This window comes from Balaenoptera ricei, chromosome 7, assembly GCF_028023285.1.
Source record: "Balaenoptera ricei isolate mBalRic1 chromosome 7, mBalRic1.hap2, whole genome shotgun sequence".
NCBI lineage: Eukaryota > Metazoa > Chordata > Mammalia > Artiodactyla > Balaenopteridae > Balaenoptera > Balaenoptera ricei.
Window position 1 is genome coordinate 52,862,334 of NC_082645.1, and position 16,760 is coordinate 52,879,093.

At 37.5% G+C, this 16,760-nt stretch overlaps 1 protein-coding gene across 2 annotated transcripts in view; it reads right to left on the bottom strand.

Annotated features, from left to right (window-relative positions):
* FIGN (fidgetin, microtubule severing factor) overlaps positions 1–16,760 on the bottom strand; it is a 117,124-nt gene that overhangs the window by 65,124 nt on the left and 35,240 nt on the right. The window lies entirely within an intron of this gene.

Here is a 16,760-nt window from a genome sequence, read left to right on the forward strand (position 1 = left end):
AGCATTACTGGGGATGGTAAGGGTCAAACCAATAGCTAAGGGAGAATCTGCAGAACTTGGTAAGATTAAATAAGGATGAAGGAGACAAAGAAAAAGTCAAAAATAGCATTCCAGTTTATAAATCCAATATGGTACTACGGACAGATATGGGGACGTGGATCTCAAACTTGGTGCACACTGGAATTGCCTGGGGAGCTTTAAAAAATACTGATAACTGGTTCTCACCCCTAGAGATTCTGAATTAATTGGTTAGGGGTGCAGTCTGGGCATTGGGGATTCTAAAGCTCCCCAGGTAATTCTACTACTCAGCCAAGGTTGAGAGCCACTGAATTAGAAGGACAGGGAGTTATGGAAGGCCTGGAGAATATGCTTTAATGAACTATCTACTGCTATTTTTATGGTCCAGCTAATTATTTTTTATTAAAGTTGACTTTTTTCCATTGTCTTTGTCTAATGTTAAATACTAACCATATAACTACAGAGTTATATGTAATAGCACTTTTTTTCCTATATTATCCTGTCAACACATCTCTATGGTATTTCCAAGGACACCAGTCTGTGTTTCTCCAATGTTAAAAATCAATGAAAGATATTTCCACTAACAAGAAATGTGTGTGGGTCTGTTAGTATGTGTGTAAATGCTATCACTTCAAGAGTTTTCCTTTGCAACAGATGGTTGTTACAAGATCATAATGATGGCTATCCAAAAATTGTCTTTCCTTAACATACATGTACACACACATGCACACCCCCCCCACACACAAACAGAATGCAGAGACCTATAAACAGCATATTATTCAGGCATTCTTATCTTGAAATACTATTTAGTCTCTATAAGGGTATTACTAAAGTCAAAACAGTTCAGCATTTACTTTGCTTAAACATAGTAAGGCAAGATAAATGAAATTTTATGTCATAGCAATCCCTAATACTTGCATAGCCTTTTTGAGTTTTAAAAAAACCCTTCTACAAACATTATCCAGATGGATCCTAACAATAGTTCTATTATTAAATCATGAGAGATACTATAGTTTTCTTTTTCTAGATGAGGAAATGGAGGCCCAGAAGTTAGTAACATGCCCGAGTCCCAGTGGTAGAATTTAACACATTAAATCTCATGTCTTTCCTTTCCTAGATCGGTCCTCTATAGCTTCTCTCTAGCAAACAATCCAGTTACCAGGTGCACACAGCTGATATAGGCACTAAGGGGGAGAGACTGATGGTTCATCTACTCAAAAGTGATGAGGACTTTATCTATGTCCCACAGGACTTTATCAGTACAATCTAATAAAAACATTATTTTCTACTTTGTTATAGTTACAAATATGCTTATTTTCATTATTGTACTATAAGCTTCTTGAAGGTTGGGTCCACGTAAGAGTCTAAGAGTCATATTTCCTATCCCCAAAGCACCTAACACACTTTCATGTTCTTAACCAGGTATGGGAATTGACTCTCTCATTGCTATATTCTGTTTTAACAGATTTGTTAGTCTTTTAGTTCAGAATCAGAAATATCATTTTTCCAAGTTAATTTATACTCTTTGTTCCACCCTCTTCTGATGCATGCAGAACCTGTCTACTAGTTTCTATATGGCAAACAACTCTTCAAATAAGGAAAAACTATTACCATATCTTCCCTGAAGTACTTCTTCCTATTGCCAAGCCAAGTTTTCCCAGTTTCATTAAAAATTTAAAACAGCAGAAGTTTTTCAAGATCATTTACTTTCTTTGACAACATCCTCTAGATAAAATCCAGGTTTGGCATATAGGCACTCCAGGACTGAAACCATGAGTTCGAAAGAGACATGATCCATGTAGAGTTCAGAGCAAGTACTACCTTCCTCGGTAGGGACCTATGATTTCAGATGAAAGTGGTGTTAGCTTTCACAGCCATCAAGACTGATCAATAGGAAGGCTGAGCCTGCATTTCTTCTAGGTCAATACTAATGATCCAACAGTATCATTATCTGAAGTAAGTGAAAGAGTAATTTGTATATCTGAGCTCTTCAAATAGTTTTTCCTAAGACATGAAATACAGTGCTACTGAACAGATAACTGGGAAGCCAAACCAGGGTATGCTCCCTGACAGTCTGCGTATTCATTGAAACTATTGAAGGAGAATATCACTCTGCCGCAGTGGGTTTGCAGAACTGCGTTAAAGACACAGTATAAACTAAGTGAAGAGCATCATGAAAACATATAAGGACAACAATATTTCTTCTTTAAGCAGTTTTGTAGAAAAAAAATCACATGTAAAATATTTATCAAGGACGCAAAATTATTTTGAGAGAGTCATCGAGTTTGGACTTATTCAATCTGGCAGTAAGCCTCATAACAACTTCTCAATTGGTATGTCCAACGAGATTATTAAAACAGTGCAAAAGCAATGACTGAGAAATAGTGTGACAACATTTTTCAGTGGTGGAGATTCCAACAATTTATCTTTGAAGTTCAGAATAGATTTCAAGTCTAATTCCCTCAATTACCAAGAAAAAAAAAGGGGGGGGGGTATCCATGCCCCCCTCCTAACTTATCGTGACATAAATAGAAGGATGAATTTCAAATTACCTCTACTCATGGCAGTTTTATCCTAGACAAAGTTCCTGCCACAAAACAGAGGGTGAAGGACTTCTAGAAGAGCTATAATTGCCATAATGTTGATTAAATGTACACTTAACACAGGGAAAAGCTTTTCTGTGGCATGGCAGAGCAGTCTTTGTAGAGCTATTAAAAAACCCTTCAAGTACAATCTTCTAAAAGTGGTACTTTGATGAGCAATACAACATACCTGAAGTTTCGTTGGTACGTAAAGTGGAGGTTGGAACTGAAAAGCAGTGAGAAATGTGGGTGATACTGCCTTATATACACTACGACATTACACATATATTTCTAGTTTTGAACTATACAAGAACATCAGGCTTATTTTAAAGTTACAACCCTTTTAAAGCCAAATATTATCCATTTCATTTGATCAGTTCTCATCTTCATTTACTAGGCTTGGCTCCAAGTGACATGTAGCTATTTTGCCAAATCATATATATATGTGTGTGTGCATATATATATATTATTTTTTTTTTTTAAAGGGATAAGTTTTGCCAACACTAAAGATAACAGAAGAAGGAAGAAGGTGGCATGGGACATAAAGTACTTCCTAAGCAGGAAGGACAAATGTGTTTTGAGAGGCAGAATACGGATTTGTATTTGTTGAATAAGGTTTGGAAATTTTATTATAATTTAAAATCATCAGTCATTACTTAACAGTTACAAATTTCATATCATGTGATGTGTGACATTGTGTACACACACACACACACACACACACACCTAGATGCTCCCAGAGAGCTCTTTTGGTTAAGAATAATGATATTACCAAAATGATAGACAAGATTTAAGTCATGATTCTGTGAAGCATTTGGAAAGTTTAGAAGAGAAAAGAGAATGGTATATTCAGAACGATGAAACTATGTCAGAGGTTCCCTAACCCCTCTTCCCTGCCCTTGAAGCCCACCCTAGATTCTCTAGATATAATACTGAAGGGGCAGTATCTAAACATTTTAAACCAGTGTCAGGCTTAGCTAGCCAGACAAACAAAAACCGTCTTCTGTTAGACCAGTTGTGTAGGAATAGTAGCTGCAAGCCAAACCACTAGTCTTTAAGCGCTGGTTTAGAGAGCAGAACATACTGTCAATTGACACTTGGCTTTCACAACAGTTTGTACACAGTCAGGTCACCTGACACCCCACCCCCAGCCTCATACACAGCTTAGTAAACTGTATTGCTCCCCAAAGAATAATTTATCTTTTCCTTTTCAGAGTGCTAGACTTCACTCCAAAATGAGGTAACTGAGAGTGGTCAACTGACTTCACATCAAAGCACTCTTTGAGAAAGAGAGTCAAGAATAGAGAATCTAGTCACAAAAGCAATTAGCTTACACCTTTTTCCACTTACCATTTGATTAAGTACCTGTCTACCTAGGGAACAAGATGTTTTGCACTGAGACTAACAATGCAAACTTAAAATTTAGCAGTATATTAAGTCTTTATTCTATTACATGATAACTAGTTTTTCATGATCTGTGTTTAGCAGTAGTCCTGTTTTCGAAGTAGAAATAAAAAGTGAATAGTAACATGTAGAGTTAAATCAAGGCTAGGGAGTCCTCGCAAATCTTCCGTCAGGAAGACCAACATGCCTAACCAAAAGATCACAAAGAGACATGATCCCAGACAGGTAAGTTAGGAGTTAGTGCACAAATGGTTTAGAAAGTCAGGTATTAACCCACTTAGTGAAAACTGCATAATGTACCTATTATATGTTATAAAATAAATGTTCAAGAAATCCCTAAGGATTTATCTCATATATCAGTCTTCATTAATGAAATGTGTCAGAAAATACTTGAGCATACACCTCCACTTTAGAGAAAGGATATTTATATATTTAATAGCATTCACTCTCACTGAAGTGAAGCCTTCTAAAAGCCAATGTCTTTATGCCCACACCTGCTTATAAAAGATACTTCATGTGAAAGAGCCAGGAGATCAATCACCAATGAAGTGTCCAATGATACCACTGTGTGCATAACATGTGGGAACTTGGTAATAAAAGACATGGTCCTAGGTCAGGTTGTAAAATAGCAAACAAAAATATAACTGAGAACTAAATTGAATGTTATAGATAAAGTGGTAAAAAAAAATATTAGAATTGAAAGAGGTCAGAGCTTAATAACAGTTATACATAAGAAGACCCTTGATACTGGCTATAGAGAATGATGAGGATTTGGAACGCATGAACAAAGGTAAAAATGGAGAAGTGTGTGTATAATATGTCTAGGAGAAGGTTATTTTTAAAAACCCTGCTTAGAATGGAAGGTGAGACAATGTTATTGTAGGCTTAGAAGTAAGGGGGAATTCAGACTTAGTGCAGTGAAAGTTGGGAGCTTCAGAAGGCTTCTGACAAAGAGGTAGACATGGTGAAGGTAGCATTCACCTGACTGTTCAGCCAGGATAAGATAAAGTGGGTTGAGAGGAAGGAGAACCTACAGCCAGAGCTGACAGCTCTAGAATCTTCTTATACTCGACCAAACAGGATAGCAAATATTAGGAAATTCCTGTTCACGTTTTCAGAAAAGGACAAGTGAGTCTAACAATAATTGGTGAAGAGAGAAGCAGAGAAAGCAAGCAGCCTATCAAATGAGTGATAATAACAATGAGATTATGAGATGCTAGAAAGAAATCTTAGCTCTGGCATCAAGCCTTTCAAACATAACATGGCAGAGACAAAGCTCTAGTTTTGTTCATCAAACTCAACTTGATGTTCATCCCTTCATATCTGGTTTTATGAGTCCCACATATGTGTCTTGGTCTCATATACAGTTTAAATTTCCATACCATATAAATTCTCAATATTATGGATTTTCATTCTATCTATGCCTGTTTTTATGCTTGATTCACTCTCAATCAGAAAAAATTTTTTACAAAAAGAAGGGAAATATATATGGCTAACTAATATAGAAAGGGATCAAACAATACTGTAAAATGGAAATGATCAACCTTTTTCAAAAAACAACAGAGAATTTCAGTCGACTGTTGTTCAAGTGTTGAGTCACTCTGAACTACACAGAGCCTTGACCAATATTTATGGCTACATGTTTTAGAAGCAATTTCCATTTTGATGGATTGCTTCAAAAGTCGTATTCTAAAGCAGTTAGGTAACATAAAAATATAAGATCAAGATTATGTCCATCAGATGAAAAATACAGCATTTATGCAGCATTATATAATCCATTCGCTGGTTTATGAGCCCAAAGGCCCCACGGGAGTGTCACAAACCCACATAATATGCTACAGGGTTATATTTTGCATTTGAGAATACCAATGAGAAGGAAATACTTTCTAAAACCACAAGTGTAACTAGAATACTTGTATTTGGTTCTATAAAATAAGTCCAAAATCACAAATCATTTCAATCTGGCAGCTTAAGGTGTCCTCAGTTTGGATGGCCCAGACATTAAAATACATGCACTTTTTCTCCAGTATGTTACTACCCCTCAATTGTTAAGATACATAGCACATAAATCAGATGGCCAAATTGGGCCTATGAAAGAACAGCTACCAATGATTCAATGTCAAGGAAGCCTACTGCAGTGCTCCCCAAGGATGAGGCCAGTATTTCTTAAACACTCCAGCTAACTGCCTTCAATAAAGAAAGAACACATGATACTTAATTTCAAAGATGACATCACATCGGGGATAGCTGGTGTGGCTGACTCAGGAATGGACATAATTGGAATTCAAAACAGAAGGTTATATCATGGACATAAATTTGAAAATAAAGGACTGAGATAAGATTATACATTTTCGAAAGGAAAAAATACAATGGAACAGCAATCTCTAGCAACAGAAACAAATGTATAACACAGCTGTAGAGCCTGAGAAGAACCAAAAACTAATCCTGATTTGGAATGGAACCATTTTTAAAAAGCGTATCCAATCTGGATAAATATATATAATATAATAAAGCAGTTATGTAATTCTTTGGTGTTTGGTATGATTATTAGTAATACCAGTTCTTTCTAGGGAAAAAATACAGAAAAAGGTGAAGTCTGGTTCAAGAGTCCTGAATATATAAAAGATCATTTTGTACGTATTTAGTTGCTTTACATTCTAAAGAAGGAAGAACAAAAAGAATATCGTTTGTGTTACAAAGATAGATTTATACCAAAAAATGTAATTTTACAAATTTTAAAGTTATTGAAATAGGTGACAAAAGTTAAAATACTTTTGAGTTCTTAATAGGCCTTACCCCAATCTATGATTTTTAAAACTGTGGACTCAGTCCAGACTAAGACTGAAGATTTCATTAGACAATATTAGGAATTGACTAACAACTCCCGACATTTTCCAACATGCTTCTGGGTGAATTATCAACCCAAACTGGCTTTCAGTCTTTTGCTTAGAGTCAGGACCACGGAACTCACAAATAAACTTTTTCTCAAAGAAGTGCACCATTGACCACTGACCACAGACCACAGAATTAGGAATACTTTGCACTTTGTTTTTAATATAACACTAAATTTATCTTTCAAATTGATGGGGTTTCTAGAGGTCACAAACTGACACTCCATGTACAAAATACAGACTCTACAGTGTCTGTAAAACCTAATAATTTTTAAAAATTGATGAAATCTACATAAAATGGAATATCTGGTATATCAAGGAAAAACAAAGAAGAGAAAGGAAAAAAAAAAAATCTGGCAACGCTGTACCTTTATTTTCCCAAGTTAGCAATCTGCCAGTGCTCAGTGGTGACAAAGAAGGAATGAGCTTGCTATCCTGTCCTTCATTCATTTCTAACCAATCTGGTCCTAGGAAGCATCTGAGTTTGCTGTCCCTGGTTTATAAGTGTGGACACTGTCTTACTTTGCTACATGATGTGACCTATTTTAAACAGTGACTTTAGTATGCCTAGAATATAGTACAGCACATTAGTTAATCCAGGAGTAACTTAACACCAGTAAGTCAGCGAGCGGCAGCCTTTAATGAGTGGTTATGCAGTTGTTCAATCTAGCCAGATTTCATTTGGTTACCAAAATACTTCATTTTACCTACACTAAATTAGGTTAGTGATAATCAACTCTTCTTTTCTTTTCAAGAACTGAGGAAAAAATTAACCCCTTTTGGGAAGAATTAGAAACAAACAAAAACAGAGTGGGAGTTGCAGAATAAGGAAAGAAGGAAATATGTACTACAACCAGGGCCAGAGGAATTTCCAATTACAATAAAGAACACAGTGTTCTGTACAAGGAAAAGACAAATCAAAGGCTTTTACATTTGTTTCCAAGGATTCTCTCCACAAAGTGAGTGAAGACCCAGAAGTGAGCTCTTGTTCAAAAACTTTAAACATTCACTCAAATTCATACTAAGCATTTGTTTTTGTTATACCTAGGGAAGACTATTCTAACATTACTGTCTTAACAAACAAGGCTATGTTTCACAAAAATAGAATGTTCTGTTTTGCATTATTACAGAAAATTATGAAAAATAAAATTTTGAATTAAAAAGATATAAATTGAATTTTTTTAGCACTTAGTTCTACCATGTTTAAAAAGAAGGATTTTATATTGTCAGTTACTTGTTCTAATAAAAAGATTATCACATGAGAATTGATTCAATAAGGAGCAAAGGCAGGCACAGGGCTGGTCTTTCTAGACACATCCAAGAGATTAATTAGAAGTACAAGTAGGAGATGTTGGTGCCTTTCATAAGGCAAAATTATTTATAGCTGTGCTCTTAAATGTGGTGTTAGAAACAAGCTCAACAATATATAGCAATATGATATCCAATGTATTTTCTTCTAAGGAGCTAGAAGCACCTCATATGCTTAAATATAATCTATGTTTACGCATGCCAAGGAGACTAATAACACCTCTTCAGTTAAATGAAACAGCCCAAACGCAAAGCAATGAACGAATTAGGAAACGAAGTTAAAAAAAAAAAAAAAAGCCAATCTACTATACATGTCTTTCTACTGAAGATTATCATTCCAAAAGGGGTTTGAAAGTCTATTCCTGAAAGGTAATAGAGGAGACAGACTTAAATTAATGTTGTGTCCTCTGACATCTAGTCTGTGGAAATAAAAGGAGAGACCATTAACTTTTAACAGTGGACACGTTAAGAAGAAAAGAAAAAAAAAAAAAGAAAAGAAAACAAATGAGCAAATTCTAAATAGCTATGTGGAGCAAGGTGACCCAGCCTAGTTTAACAGAGAACCAAAATGTAATCAAATGAAACCTATGACCTTTGTACCAAAGAGAGTGAGGGAGACAAGAAGACAAACACAATTTAAGAATCTGTGAAGAAAAAGTAAAAGAAGTCACATCTGTGTGCAACATCCCACTGAACGTCTACGCAATAGCCCTGTCCCTGAAAGAACTCCAGTTCTAAAAAGAGGCAGCCAAGCCCCTCAGTACTTCCTTTAACCGAAGCTTCAGCTTCTTCCATGATCCATTTTCACCTAAGGAAACCGAAGGCAACTCAAATCAACAGGGCAGAGTAAACCAGAGCTCTGCGAACTGGCCACAAACCAGCTGAAACCACGCCTCCAGTTTCCAAGTGAAAGCAAATCCCACCGACTTTGTCTCAGCTCTAAGCAGATTCCACAGCTGGCACAGTCCCTTTATCTAATCAGGAGTGTCAGTGTGTGACTGTGTGTGTGTGTGTCTGTCTGTCTATCTGTCTGTGTCTATATGTTCAGTGGAGTGAGGGTGGCCAAGGAGACCAGAAGAAAAGGAAGGGGTTGAATCCTGAGGAAGAATCACCAAGAGCAAGAAAAATGAAAACACGAAAAGGCAGGCCAGAGAGTGTGTCCCATTCTCTCTTTCTCCAGCGCCTAGCACTGTGCTGATTAGCACATAGTAGGTGCTCAGTAAAAAGACTGGTGAATGAATCAATAAAAAAGCCTATCTGTGGAAACTGCATGTGCCCTTTAGCAGGGAAGAGGTTTGCTTGCTTACGATGATCACAGTATAAAGCAACCAAAATCAGAGGGGTTATGTCAATAAAGAAACCCTACAGATATAACACATACATGTGAAATAACTGTTCAAGTTAAAAAAAAGAATTGAAAAAGAACACATCCATACTAGGAGATACTATTAAAAAGAAAACATTATTTTGTTTTATTTTATTGGGAGGCCCAATATTGCCAGTAAAGTACTTTTCTTTTTTAAACAGTATACTAAATATCATATTACAATGTATCTGAAGTGATAAGAAATAAAGATGTTAGATGATATTTTAACTACAATGAACTAAATACCATATAAGCAAACTAAGGCACATTACTCCATAATTACTTTCCTTAGCCGTTTTAGAACTTTTGAAATCATGCAGGTAACACAGCGCCTGTCTTCTTATAAGAGCCTTCCTTATAAGAGCTTTGTAAGCCAATACTGCTTTCTCTTCAGCTTATCCAAGGGAAGAGCTGGAGGGTCCAGCTCTCTGCCACCATCTCAAAGCAATGATGCCTAGACAGGGCTGCATGTTTTATTTCTGCCAATAATCTATATGCCCAGCGGTTTTTTCTTCTTTTCTTCTTCCTCTGATATTGGAAGGAAATACAGCATTTCCAAGCAAACATCCAAGCTCACAAGGGACAACGGCCATTAAGCCCATGTTAACTTGGGATAAAATTTTTTGTAAATTACTTGGGAGAGTAAATGCTTAGATAATGTTTCCCACAGGATGCTCCATGGAACGCTAGATTACATAGTTAAATCAGTTTGAGGATTGTTGTATATTATAACCCCCACTTTAAGATTCTTAATACACATTAGCATTCTAGAGGCTCTGAGAGGTCCTATTGTAAAGAAATCTGTTTAACTGCAACCCAGACTTTAATCTGACTGTGGAACCCTCTCTTTCGCAGGATGAGGCAGGTTGGGGGGTAGGGAATGCAGGTAACTGGTTTAGCCTCTCTAACATTTTGATAAAATGCAGAACCATAATTAGATGGGAACTTAGAAGCTTCACTTTAATCCCTCACTTTAGATTTGAAGAAATTAAGGTCCAGAAAAGTAAAACCATTTGGCCAAGATGACACAGCCCATTTCATAGGCTAGCCCTTTCTCTTGGGCACCAGACTGCATTTTTCTCACCTCCTTTGGGATCTCACGCCCTCACTTAGCCCTTTCTCTTTTGTGCTTTTCTCCCCCTCCCTTCTGACTTTCACCGCCAATTTTAACAATGACCCAGTGCCATCTTTCATCTCAAACTACCTCCTTAGCCGCTCTTTCTCTTTACTTGCAAATTCCTTAAAAAGGTGTCTATATTTAACATCTCAACTTCCTCAACTTTCATTCATCCCTTAATGATTAAAATCTGGTTTCATTCTCCCCTACTCTCCTAAAAATTGTCCCTACTACTTAACCTCACACCCCACAATGCTCCAGCCACAAGGAACTTTTTGTTTGCCATTGTCTCTTGAATACCTAATGCCTTCCTGCATCCCTAGCTTATGCAAAATATGCTTCTTTCTCCCCTCCAACTACCTTCTCTGAGTAGCAAAGCCCTCAGCATCTTACCCAGCTCAAAATTCACCGTTTCTGAGAAAGTCATCCTTGATTCCTCAGAGTCTGTCACACGTCCTTCAACGTACATGCAAAATATCTTATACACATGCATATTTTAACTCATGTGCCCATACGATTTGTTGCTCAACTAGGACACATTTGAGAATGATAGATTATTAGGAATTATAACAGGACAACGGGTATAAACTGTTGCCATCCCATGCAAACCAGGAGGGATGGTCGCCATAATGATGGCACTTACCAGCTCATATTGTAAGCTACTTGTTCACACATCTGCTCTATATCCAAGAGACTACAAGTTCTCAAGGACAGAAACCTTTTCCCACCCAGCATAATGCTTAGCACATTTAGATTCTTAATAACATGAATCACGTCAAAGGAAGATATCAAAAGAAGCAGTCTTCTAAAATGAAGACAGTTAATGATAATAGTAGTTTCCTTAGCAGGAACAATTTCTTAATAAGAACAGATGTTAAGTAGTATGCCACAATCTTATATTTCAACAAAATCTGCATGAAATTTGGTGAGGTATTTCTGAACCTCAGAGTATTTCCTGATTACCCCTTGAAACAGATGAGAAAACAAATAAATGGCTTATAACTTAGCTCCCTTTTTCTGTCTTTTTCCCCACCTGGCAATCTCTTACCGATCACTGAAGGTCCACCTTTAATGTCAATTTCTTGTTGAGATATTGCTCAAATTATCCAAGTAGTGAATTGCCTCCTCTTCATACTCCCAGAGCACTTGGTTGAGATTCAGTAATTTACTGAGTATCTGCCGTGTGCCAGACAGAGTGCCAGAAGTGTTTACATACACTGCGCCATTTAACTCATCGAATAACCCCATGAGAAACTGTTATTACTCTATTTTAGAGATAAAGAACTAGATACAGAAGATTAAGAAAATTCCGCAAGATGCAAGGTAAATCACGGCATCTGCAACCAACCTTAGGGCTTCTGCTTAAGCCCTATGATTCCCCAGTACAGCGCTAAGCATATTTTGTGTCATAATCATGTACTTGTCTGTTTCCCCCGCAAACCAGTCCAGGACCAACGAGCAGGGAAACTAGTTCCCAACGGCTTGCGGCACAAAACTGGGGACACAGCAGATACGCACAAATAGCTAGGAAGCGTGAGTACGTGGATAGAATCTATCTGACCACTGATATACTTTAAAAAGAGCATCATACAAGCCAGGGAATACTTAATTTTGTAACTGACAAGAAGGTAGCTTTTATTGTCGAATGAATTCCAGGCAAATCATATTGCAAGCGTTCGGATCCATTCAACTTAGAATCAGCAAAGGATGATTTATTTAAACATCTTAAGAATCTAAAACTGTGAGACTCAAATGTAAAACTATTTAAGATCTCATTGGTTTGTTTATTAATATCTAATGCCCATGTCGCTGGAGTCTATCCTCCCAAGTCCCTTTGTGTCACCCTATGAGATGTGCTTATTAAGTAATGAGCTAGATTTCACAAAGTACAGAGGAAAACCAGACCCATTACTTTACAATTCCAGCTTTCTAATTACCTTCACCCATCCTTTATCTAGGTCTTGTTCATGACAGATTGATTCCATCTCTGTTTATGCTTGTATCTCAAAAATATTAGGATTGCTAGTAATGGGCCAGCCTCCCCCGCCCTGACCACGGACGTAATTCTCATACACAAAGAACCTCCAGGCACTGGGTGGGCGTCCCACCCAGAGTCCAGCCACGGTGGTCCTCTCAGAGGGAAGTCAAGATGTCTGGATTCTAGCAGGAGGGAAAAAGATAGAAAATATTAAACAGAGAAGAAAGAGAGCATGCTGCCCTCTTAAAACACAAACACACAAACCTTCCTCTTGAGCACTCACCCCTCCTGCTCCCAATCACCTTCTAGTCTGGGCTGGCAGAGATAGGGGACAAGGGAAGGGTATGAAGAGGGCATCACCAGAACACAGGCTTTGAAATCTCCTGTAGCTGGGTGGTGAGGATGGTTGTACTGCACACGAGTCGTGGCATCTTGGTCAAGTTCCTTTCCCCAAGCCTTAGTGTTCCTACGTGCAAAATGGAGCTAACAACAATTGCTGAACCTCACAGAGTTGAGGTAATTTTATATAAACTAGCATAAGTAAAGCACTTAAAATTGTGTTGAGCAAATCATATATGCTTCGTAAGTATTATTATTATTGGTATTTTCCCCTACCTCTCCCCCACAATCTCTCTATCTCATTGTCACTCCATTTCCCTCCCACCTTCTTTAGAAGAGATAAAGAATAAGGGAGATGGATGGAAAAGGGCACTCCCTTCCTGCTCATTGTGTAAAGCCCTTTCGTATGCCTGAGAGAACATAAGCTTTGGAATGAGAAAGACATGCTTTTGAATCCTGCCTCACCCCTTACTAGCTGTGAAAGTGTAAGCAGCTTATTTAACCTCCTGGAGGCTCATTTTCAAGTTCTATAAAAGGGATCTGTTCATTCCCCCAACATATAGGGGTTTTGGTTAGGATTAATGTTATTCTTGCCCTCTCTCCGTCTTCCCTGGGAGGTCCCCTCACAGCTCATCCCGAACCTTTTCAATAAATTATTGAGAAAGAATGGGATTGCAAGAGGATGGCAAACTAGGGAACGAAGAAAGATAGAAGGCATGGACAGCCTGTGCTCATTACCTAGCCCTCCCTCCATCCCCGTTTTTCCACATCCCCCTTGCTGGCGCCACTCCCACTCCCCTGACTCCACTTTCAGAATCCCTGCCCCAGGATAGGGAGGCCTTGAAGCTGAGACAATGCAGGTCTTATTTCCAGCCCTCACCCCACCAAGGACAGAGCCAGTCAGAGTCTCCCCGCCTGTTACCCGAGCTACACAGTGGAAGGAGGCCACATTCCCTGCTTGCTAATTGCTAATTTGAAACTCTGAATACACATAATTTATGATAGATGGTAAAGTCTCTTCATACCGTAATACAGGTAAACAAACAAAACTCTTGTAGAACGGACAGGAACCCTGACCACAAAGAGAACCACTATTTCTGTGCGATCCTGCATTCTACCTTTCAATCACTTGCGAACAAATTTTGGAACGTGCCGAACGTTCACATAAGCCTGCCAGTACTGTGTAGTTAAAATAATGTTAGATATTTTAAGTTCCTGTCAGCGAGAAGGATGCTTTTGAAGAAGGAGCCTTGCACATAAAATTTTCTTGTTTTATCAGAGAAGAAGCAAAACACACTGAAGGAATTTTGGTTCGTTTTTGTCTCTGTAGTAGAGGCAGCCTGATGTTGACAAAGTAATGGAGAGTTTTTCTGGAGCCCTAGGGAGGAGAAAGCACTCCAGAGGTCAGGCCGTCAGTCCCCTGCCTCTAGCAGGAATGTACCTAAACTTGCCACAAAGAGCCCTTCAGGAATAAATGAGTTAAAGCACCATCTACAGAATTTAACAATAGTTATGCATTGGGAAATGGCTAAATGAAAGACCTTTGTGAACACAAAGTTTACAAAGCACAAATCAAGAAAGAAGGAAAAAGAAAAGTTAGTTGTTAGGACAGGACAAAGCAAATATGAAGAAATGTTTTTGTCAGGTATTTTCAGTTTTATAAAAGTAAAATGAACTTTTAAAAACCAAGATAGCTTTTTAAAACCATAAAAAACCCAAGATGCCATTTTATACAGATTTTTCTAAAAAAAAAATGACATGCCAACCATGTACACATTCAGAACCACACAGCTATCTAATTCACCTTTAGAAATATGTGATCTAAACCTCAAAAATTGTCAAGCAAACAAAATAATATACTTTTAAATTAGTGCTTTCTCAAATGTAGGGTATTCTGAGTGTATTGGAGTCATTATGTGTTCACACAAATGTAGTTTCTAATATTGTTTTACATATGGTTTACATTTAGAACACTTTTTAAAAAAAAAAAAAAAAAAGCAAAAACAATGAAGCAAAATTTCATTATTACTTTCTAACAGTACCTCTTCCTAAGAACAGGGATTTAAGAAAATCCTATTCATGGAGAAATTGAATTAAGATTCAATTAAAGTTTTTATATTAGTTTAAGGAAGGAACCTTAACAGAGTCTGTGGCATATTTCTGAATAGGACATCTTGTGCCAAATAGCTGTACATAAACATTTTTAGTAAATCAGATAATATTAGTACACTAGAGATACCTGATATTCAGGAGACTGTACGAAAAAATTTTTTTATAAAATGAATGAACCATTTGTAAAATAACCATGCTCTGTCATCCACTTAAAAGTTGGTTTAGGGACTTCCCTGGCAGTGCAGTGGCTAAGATTTTGCCCTCCAATGCAGTGGGTGCGGGTTCGATCCCTGGTCGGGGACCTAAGATCCCACATGCCTCGTGGCCAAAAAACTGAAACATAAAACAGAAGCAATATTGTAAGATATTCAATAAAGATTTTTTTTTTTTTAAAAGTTGGTTTATATATACTGAATTTTCAAGTGTGTAGGGTGAGTTCATCTACTCTTAGGAACATGCTATTTTTAGGTATTAGCCTTTGGCTGTACGAAATTAAAGGGGGAAAAAAGAGTGAAAATAGGAGTTGTAGAAAGAAAAAAAAAAAACAAGGCACTGGGTTCAATGTGGGTTATATATGGACTTTAAAACCAGATCATAGGGGTTTGAAACTGATTCTAAAACACAGGGGTGCCATCATTCCTTATATTCTCATTTTAAAAAAAGACATGCACCTAATAAGCTGCTGGTATTGTTTTTAATTGTAAATTGGGAGAATCCTTTTTGTTCTTTTCAAAGCAAAATATGCTGAGGAAATAACTGCACCAAATGGACATCAGAGAGGCAGACTTTCCTACCTGACAAAAAAGGGAGGCTGTTCGAGTCATTGTGAATACTGTTAAAGGTGCAGATTTGGAAGCATGTGAATAATGAAGTCTTGAGCAGTTTCACTTGAAGAAGAGAAAGGAGGAAGGGGACACTGGGGCAGAGCTCTGAAATATAGTTTAATAGGATAACAAGAAGCGGAGTTGGCGGCAGAGTGGCCACGGTGAGAACTCAGAGTCTGGAAAGCTCTAGTTTCAGAACACATCAGCCCGGATGAGAGAAGATGAAATCCAGAATTCAGAGACTGGGTTGCAGCAATGTCATAAATAGGCTATATTGTGGAAGTGGTGACTAGCAGATTTATAGAGAAGGCAGAAAGGGAAGAGGTCAGCCAAGGTTACAAGCAATGGAGGCAATTGGAAGAGGGAAACGGAACAGCGTGGTATGTGAAGACGGTCCATTTGAGGATAAGGAATGCTTCTGAGTCTGGGATGGCATTTTTCGAAAGCAGAGAAGTAGAGTATCTAAAACCGCTGATAGCTTTTCTGCAGATAGCTCTGTCTTCTCACAAAAGCATGGCCCAAAACCACATACAGTCATGGTCATCAATTAATATAGTCTCTAATACAGTACCCTGCACTCTCTAGGTGCTCAGTGTATGTGTATATGTATATGTGTGGGTATGTGTATACACAGTGTATGTGTATATGTATATGTGTGTGTATATGTATACCATATATAGCATAACTAATTCCTATATGTGAAACACTCACTAGATACACAACTCTTCAATGGGTGTTTTATTTAGACACTTTCTTAACACTTTCTTATAGTATAGTTACTAGAGGAATATATATATATATAGATAGATAGATAGATGTAT